General features: G+C 35.9%; 1 protein-coding gene across 3 annotated transcripts in view; it reads left to right on the plus strand.

Annotated features, from left to right (window-relative positions):
* The window catches only part of DTWD1 (DTW motif tRNA-uridine aminocarboxypropyltransferase 1), a 14637-nt gene extending 10155 nt beyond the window's left edge, over positions 1-4482 (plus strand). The window contains exon 5 of one of the 3 annotated variants that reach the window (XM_085303433.1): positions 2445-4482. The gene's annotated coding sequence lies outside the window, so the exon portion shown is untranslated. The remainder of the gene's footprint in view (positions 1-2444) is intronic. The other 2 variants (XM_085303434.1, XM_085303435.1) reach the window with 2 other exon arrangements.
* Positions 4483-7851: the final 3369 nt, after the last annotated feature.

Raw genomic sequence — 7851 nt, forward strand, 5'->3', positions numbered from 1 at the left:
ACTTCCAAGACACACTTCCCTGAAAACATGTTTTTTTATTTAAGAAGTAGAGGTCAGATAAAAGCTTATATAAGCTGGTCTTTGTTACTTCTGAAAAATAGTTTCTTAAGGTTAAAAGTGTTTTCCAAATTCAGGTTTTGTGTACCTTGCTTTATTTGAACAATGGGAATTAAAAATTTATTCTGAAAGTAAATTAATTTTAATTCTTAGATGAAATCAATGTACAGAAAAGCATTTAAAGCAGAAAAATCAGTGTACAGGAAAATCAATGTACCAAAAAGCATCCAGAAATTGGGTTCAGACATTTTTTCTTCCAGTGTAACTTTGATGTAAGGCAAGAGTAATTCTTAAACTAAATGATACAGGCATATCTAATGTCCGTAATTAATTATGGACTGTTGATACTCCTGTGATAACCTTTCAGGAGGGCAGGAAGGGGGCTATTGTCACTTAAGCTGTAAGTCTGTTCTGCCTGAGCAGCAGATGCAATTCCCCCTTCTCTCCCATCTTCCATTCTTTCCCCAGTTAAAAGATTTAAATCCACCATTTAATTTAAATACTGGTATAAACTGAAGTTATCCAACCAAGTTATCCACCTCACACTAAAAATGTCTTAGTACCTCTGATACATTTTCCAGCTTTTAGACCAAAGAATAGTGTTGTACTGCCAAATGAAAGCAATCAAGTGGTTAATCCTTTCAAGTGCAATTAGCAGCACTGACCTCCCTGTTCTTTAAAACGAGGGTCATGGGGAGGTAAAGGCCAGTTCTGGGCCTTTTCTTTCATATCATAATACCCCTTCACTAACTATCTCTTCTGTTTCCAAAAACATCAGAGAGCAAGGGGGAAAAACAGGCTTCCACTTCCATTAGCAGTAACTTAAACAGCCATAAGTTAAAGGGGGAGGAAAAGGAAGAGCATCTCTATCTATCTCTTTTCACAACAGAAGACATCTGGCCTCCTGTGGGGAGGCCCCAGATAACAAAGAACCTGTCATGACAAACCTCTGAGATGTGTTCAGAGAGCCATTTTACCTGCAGTCTGGCTCATTCATTTCCTGCCACTGAAGCCATCTGCTTTTGCTTATTGTGGGTATTTTTGTTCTTTGTTTGGCCAGGAGTGTAAAGTGGCTTCCCTTTAGCATGCCTGTGTGCTTGGTCAGAGGGAGGATTTAATCCCCTTCTGAGAATGAATACGAAAAGGAGCTGCAAAAAAATAATTCCTTTCCTGGAAGGTAGCWCAAAAGTCATCCAAGCCTAGGTTGAATAAAAGGTCACGTTAGTGTATGAGGTAAAGATACATAAGGCTTGAAATAAGACGACAACTTGGAATCTACAGCGGAAGTCTTCCAAAGCACTTGTAATCTCACCTGATTTAAATCTGTTGCCACTGCTTCTTGCAGCTTTTTTTCAGTTTGAGTCCATCTTGGTTTTCAGGTTTCACATAGACTTCTTCAGCCCCAACTGCAGAGTAATATACTAATACATTCATGCTTTTCTCTGACGCTGCATTTCAGTATTTATGTTCAAGTTTTTGTTTGAATGCTTTAAAAAGCATTTGTCTATCTTATTAGATGAAGGTTTTAAAATACTTATATAAAACATAACATTATGTGAAAATCTACTCCATCTGTCCCAATCTTTGAAAGTACCAAAACAAGTTAAGGGGAAAAAGGCTTCCTATGAGTTTCCCATCACCTACCATAACATAGTTACACCCTCAAACTTCATTAACTTCTGTGTCTCAGCGAATTCCAAAAAGCAGTGCATCAGCTGAATTCTTCCACCTAGTTTTGACAAACAAAACTTTAATAGTGACCACAGCAATGTTAAAACAGGAAAACTTTCATCACTAAGATGAGATTATGTGGCAGTAAAACAGTTGGATCTGCTGATACTAGAACAGGAGGTTACCATTAAGGCACTGAATTACAGAGGCTAAATCAGTGTATCAATGTAATCCCTGAACGGTTATCCTTTGTCTTGAGAGACATTATTTCAGTACAATTCCAATACTGTCAAACTTTGTAATTAATAACAGTGCTGATTTTGGTGACATTTGCTAATGCCAACATTCAAGATAAGTGTTTATATGAAAAATTTTACAACATTCTTCCTGCTCACTTCTGAGTCATAACACATTACTGCCATTTTAAAATGGGTTCTGAAGAGAAATCAGATGCTATAAGACTAAGTAATGTTCCACATGAAACTTTAAAAACACTTACAGCTAAGAGCATAGTTTCTTTACCAATACCCATCAAAGCGAATTCAGATAGTTCTAGAGCCCCACAGCAAGACCTGGGAACCATTTCTGTAATGCAAAAGGGACAAAATATTTTTACATTACTGAAAAATGATATCTTTGCCTAATTAGAAATAGTGGTGCTAACATCACATTCAAATCAACGTGCTCTAGCCATGATTTTACTGCTCACTTTTCAGGCCACTCGTGTTGCAATAGGATGTTTAGAAATACACCACAGAAGACTGAACAGAAGAGAACGCTCCATACCATTGTATCTGAGTTTGAGTCCTGCTCTACCCATGAATATATGGGCTTCAGTTTTCTCACCTGTAAAATTAATTTCTGCCTCTGAGTGACATGTCTATATGTGTATATAAAGCTGTGCCCGTAAATCAATAGAACCTAGCATGAAATCTGAGGGCTAAGTATTACTATTTGAAAGGTTCAGGGATAGATCAGCTATACAGAAGTATATGTGTACGTATAAATATGATTAAATTATGCACATCCTTCCCAGTAATCAACGCATTAGATGGGACAAACCAAAGATTTTCTCTTTTGGTAATTCTGTCATAGGGAACAAAGTTTTACAAAGCTGTGAAGTATCACAGCTTGTAAGATTAAAGAAACAATCTGCTATAGGGATAGAACAAATATATGTTTTAATTAAATACAGTCATGCAGTGGAGTCTATTAAGGCACACAGATGAGTTATTTGACTAGAAATTATATTTGGATACTTTTCAATTTTTTAATGTATCATATCCTATAAAATCTGCACTCAGTAATGAATGCTTGTGTACAATAAAATCATTTAGCAGTGGTAGTAGCACACATTTTATATATATATATTTTTTTCCATAGAACAAGCTATGGAGCTTTCTGTCCTGAAAGATTGCAGTGAGGGTGGGGAGATGTATAAACTGAAAAAGTATCTTCTCCTGCAACTTTTCAACCATGTCGCAATAAAAAGTTGTAACTATATAAATTACAAAAAAACTTTAGAGCAAGTTAATACTACTTAAAGTACAATAGAAAATTAAATAGATAAATATATAGCTACACAGATCTATATATCAATGCATATTTCACTTGACTCCTGACTAAGACTGCCACTGGATCTTATAATGAACTAAAGAACTTGAGCTCCAAATCACTGAGGAAAGACAGCAGAAACTTCTCATGCTAGACTGTAGGTTTTATTAACATCACAGGCTAACCTGAATGAAAGCTACTGATCTTATTAATCATGAAATTTTGAAGCAGCACTACCAACATTACAGTTCCCCAGACATCAAACAGACTAAACGAATGACAGCACCTTTGTCTTGCGCAGTTTTTCTCTCAAAGTGTCTTCTGTTCATCTCCTCTCTATACCTTGAACATATGTATGCCCAAATTCAGTTAACTCATGCCTTTGATTGGCGCATTCCCTGGTAAAGACCAGGCAATTCTGAAGGACACAACAAGAACTCTAATCTTTTATTCCCTATACAGATATGGTGAGCAGACTTAGTTTGTGAAGTCTGTACCAATCAGCACAGTTACTATAGCTTGCAATATCATAAATTCTAAAGGAAATTTCAACTACCTGACAGGTCCTTGAGATGCGTTGCCCTCAAGTGCACTCACAGGCTGGCTTAAGTCAGCTTTTTTGGCCTTACCACTATAAGAAAACATATTCATCTGTGTGTAGAATACGTGGTCTTTTAAAAAAGCTTAGTGCACCAATACAGTTGTTCTTATTTCTAGATTCTCAAACTTTCCTAACATGAATCTGAAAGTACAGAGAAATATGAACAGTTTCCTAGCATGAATCTAAAGTACAGAGAAGTATGAACAGTGTGTGAAAGTGCATAGGCATCTCAAAGAGCCTCCAGTTTCAGCTAGGTAATCTTCCTTTCTTCTTCAAGTGATTCTTCAATATGTTCGTGCTCACTAGGTATGACTCTAAGCAATGCTGACAGAATGACACGGATTTTACTTCATTTCTAACTCAGCTGAATTCAGATCCGGAACTCAGGGCAGAATCTTGCCTATGTGAGAGGGGCCTAGCTGTACAGCTCATGGATGTGACAGGCCATGAGGAGGTAGACAAAACATCTGGCACACATTTCAGATGATGCAAGACTCCAGCACCGTTGATGGAAATTTCATGCTGTATATGATGCAAAGTGATGCTTGCTTTGCTCTTTTGATTACTGATTTTATAAAATAGATTAGTTTTATACTGTTTCTCTGATGTTTTGCTTTTTTGATTAATAATATTTTAATAGTTTCAAATTCCTGATTTCATGCTAACATTTACTACATTTTAGTATCATTATATTACAAATAATAGCATGTAAAGCTATCAATGTAACCAAACTTTATAATACACCTACTATCCTACCAATCTGAGATAAGGCCTGGCCTTCACTGTAAGTTTTTGTGCTTGCGATCTGGAATATTATATAACTTAATCTAGCAAAACAAGTCATCTGTGAGGTAAATAACATGGAATTCCTATACTTCTTTCATTTTTTCCACTATGTTTTAAGATTTTTTCTTCCTAATTTTTATGTATGTCTCAGTGCCATCTCCAACGCGCATACTACCACACTGATTGTATGTACTGTCTAGTCGTGTTTCACGTCTGTATCTGCTAATGTCTACAAGTCATGTAGTAACGTACTTTAGCACTCTTGAGGCTTTCATCATCATGAGTTTAAAAAGTTGATTTCCATATGGAAAAAACCTTACTTTTACTCAATTCATAAAAAATAATGTAAAAAAGATTCATAGGATTCACGACATTTTGAAGTGAATCTCTCATAATCACCGAGTCCTACTACATTTCTTGAACCCTACCTTCACAGCCTAAAGATGTGCTTTAGTGCAAAAATTTCTGGATCTGTATCATTTGCTTTGGAGACAGATGATAATGAACTGAGCAGAATTGGGCTCCTTTTCACTTAAAAAAAAGTGAAATAATAACAAAAGTATTCTCAGACTTTCCCACAACAGAACAATATTTTTAGGTGCAGCAAAACAGTTTGCTCAAGCTGAAACTACAGAATTAATTTCAGATGTTGTTAATGGTAAATAAAAATGCTGCATTTCAAAAACATCAAAAATGTTTTATTTCTTTCAAAAATTATCTTGGGGGCTTCCATTTCATGACTAAATAGTTGCTAAGTTCAGCATAAATTGCAGTTGACCTGAACCTGCATTTTCCAGTAATTCCTCTATTCAACTGAAACATTTTATCTAGCTCTGCTCACACACTTCCTTGAGCAAAATCAGTGCTGTGATGTCAATTTTTTCTATTTACAGAAGATAAGGAAGCAAACTGATACACTTCAATTTGCAGAAACCTCATGAAAACAGAGTCTACTCCTTCCAGCAATTGGATTGCATCACTTTCTCAGCTCCACACAGGTCTAAGCACGCCCCAGAGTACCATCTTCAATACGCATACCCATGTCAGTTAAGAGTAGAAAAACAGTCGCCTTTTTGTTTGTCACAACGATATTGGCAAAAACCATAATGTAGAAATGATTGCATTGTCCAAAGCTTCCTTTTTTCTGAATATTGTATTCTTAATCTGGTTTAAACCCCGTGCCTGGATTGGCTGCTAGATTTGCCAACAAAACTATACTGCCAAACTCCTAAATGCAGGAAAATCTCTAATGTAAGCTTAGCCTGTTTTTGCTTATTTTAAATTTTAGAAGGAAAATCCATTGAAAAATTAAAATCAATTAAGATACAATCCAGTCTTGAATCTTTTGAAGTCCATGAAAGCTAATGCAGCAGATTCAAGCCAACAGGACAATGTGCAACGCTGCAGCTGTTCCTATGGAAGGTCCTATGGAAATGGCCAGGATTTCTTTCCCCAGGACTGCAAAGTTCTGCCCCTCTGTGTAGGCAGTGCCCAAACATGTGCATATATGTGCAAACATATATTCATCCTGCATATGAGTTGTCAGTTTAGAAAAGACACTTATTCATCTTTTTTTTTCCCTAACATGATGGTGCTTTCCTTGTGAGACAAGTACAATCCATAATTAATACTGTACTGAATTCTGTGGCTGGTTTTTTTAAGTACCTGTTCTGCTTCGCAGAGTACCAGCACTCACATGCCACCGACAACAGAACTGAAATCTTCCTGTGCTGCTGAGTTCACCATGTCATTTACACCAATGACCAGAGCCAAGTCCATATCTGAAACAGAAAGGAAATATATTGCAAAATGTATTATTTATAACCTGAAGCAGTGGCTTTTCTTTTATCAAGGCGACACCAAAGCACATTAATCAAGCGTACAATAAACGATAACAGTTTGTTGTTTAAATGAAAAAATTAGGTCCATCTGTTGGTGTTCAAATCTAGAATCAAATCTTGGCAGTTACATGTGCTAATGAAAGCTATTATAATATTTTTGTGCATTCTCCGTTTAAGATTCCATGAAGATAAATACTCCTAAGATTTAAYGAGCTCTTACGCAAGGCCCTTGTGAGGTTGCTAAATAGAGCACATAATGTGGAATCTGAGTACGACTTCCATAATATTATAACATGTAGTTTATTTCAACACCATTCACTTACAGTCTAATTCTACAATTCTGTTCAGTGCCTCATTTCCATGGCTGTGCATGTGAGAAGCAATCCACTTGCACAGAGGCCATCGTAGGTCCAGAGATTCCACATCTTGGGTTAAGATGGTAGAACACAGTTCTAGAATTTCCAAGTAATTCCTAAAAGCTCTGGCTACCACAGTACTCATGAATGGTTGGTGCAACAAGCCCCTAATAACATTTCAGCAGTTTCATATTTGAATTCCCTCAGAATTTCTGGGTGAATACCATCTGGTCCTAATACTTGGTGGCTTATTCATTTAATGGATTTGCTCTACAACTTATACATTCTGGCATAACAGTTCAAGACCATTCTTCAACTATACCCATATAAGGAAAGGTTCCAAGGAACAGCCATAAGGAATTACCTTAGGATGGTTGGGGAAAGAAAAATTGACTGTTGATACCCATCAACAAGGATAAAAAAAAAATAGATGGCTTTTGGAAGTTACTGGAATGATGCTCTCAGCTCATTAAAAAAAAAAAAAAAAAAAAAAAAACAAACTCTGTGTTTTCATTAGAATCAGTAGCATAATTCCCAATAACTGCTGTGAAACAAAGAGTGAACATGCCTTTGTCTGATATTTCAGAATATTATATGAATCCAGACCATATTAGCTGTATTGATAACACACAGGTGTGTATTTGATGAAAAAGGTCTATTTTACACATACCAAGCAAAACTCAGTAGATATTACCATTATTATCTATGTAAACCAACTGTTTGATTCTTAGGGTTTTTTTTTCAGTTCTTTAATAATTTAAATTAATTAGTTATTAAGTAAATATTACTTAATGTTAATTCAACCACTAGCCAAAATGTAAAGTACCAGAATGCCAGTTAGAAAAAAAAATTCTAATCATTCACCGTAAGACATAAATGTAACTATTTGGTGTGACTTGACTACAAGACAAGCAGTTAAAATTTTAGGCCTTACCTGGAAAATCTTCATTTATGTTGTCCAGTTTTTGTAATACAACACCACAAA

Source organism: Rhea americana, unplaced genomic scaffold, assembly GCF_003343005.1.
Source record: "Rhea americana isolate MKP2758 unplaced genomic scaffold, rheAme1 scaffold_2, whole genome shotgun sequence".
NCBI lineage: Eukaryota > Metazoa > Chordata > Aves > Rheiformes > Rheidae > Rhea > Rhea americana.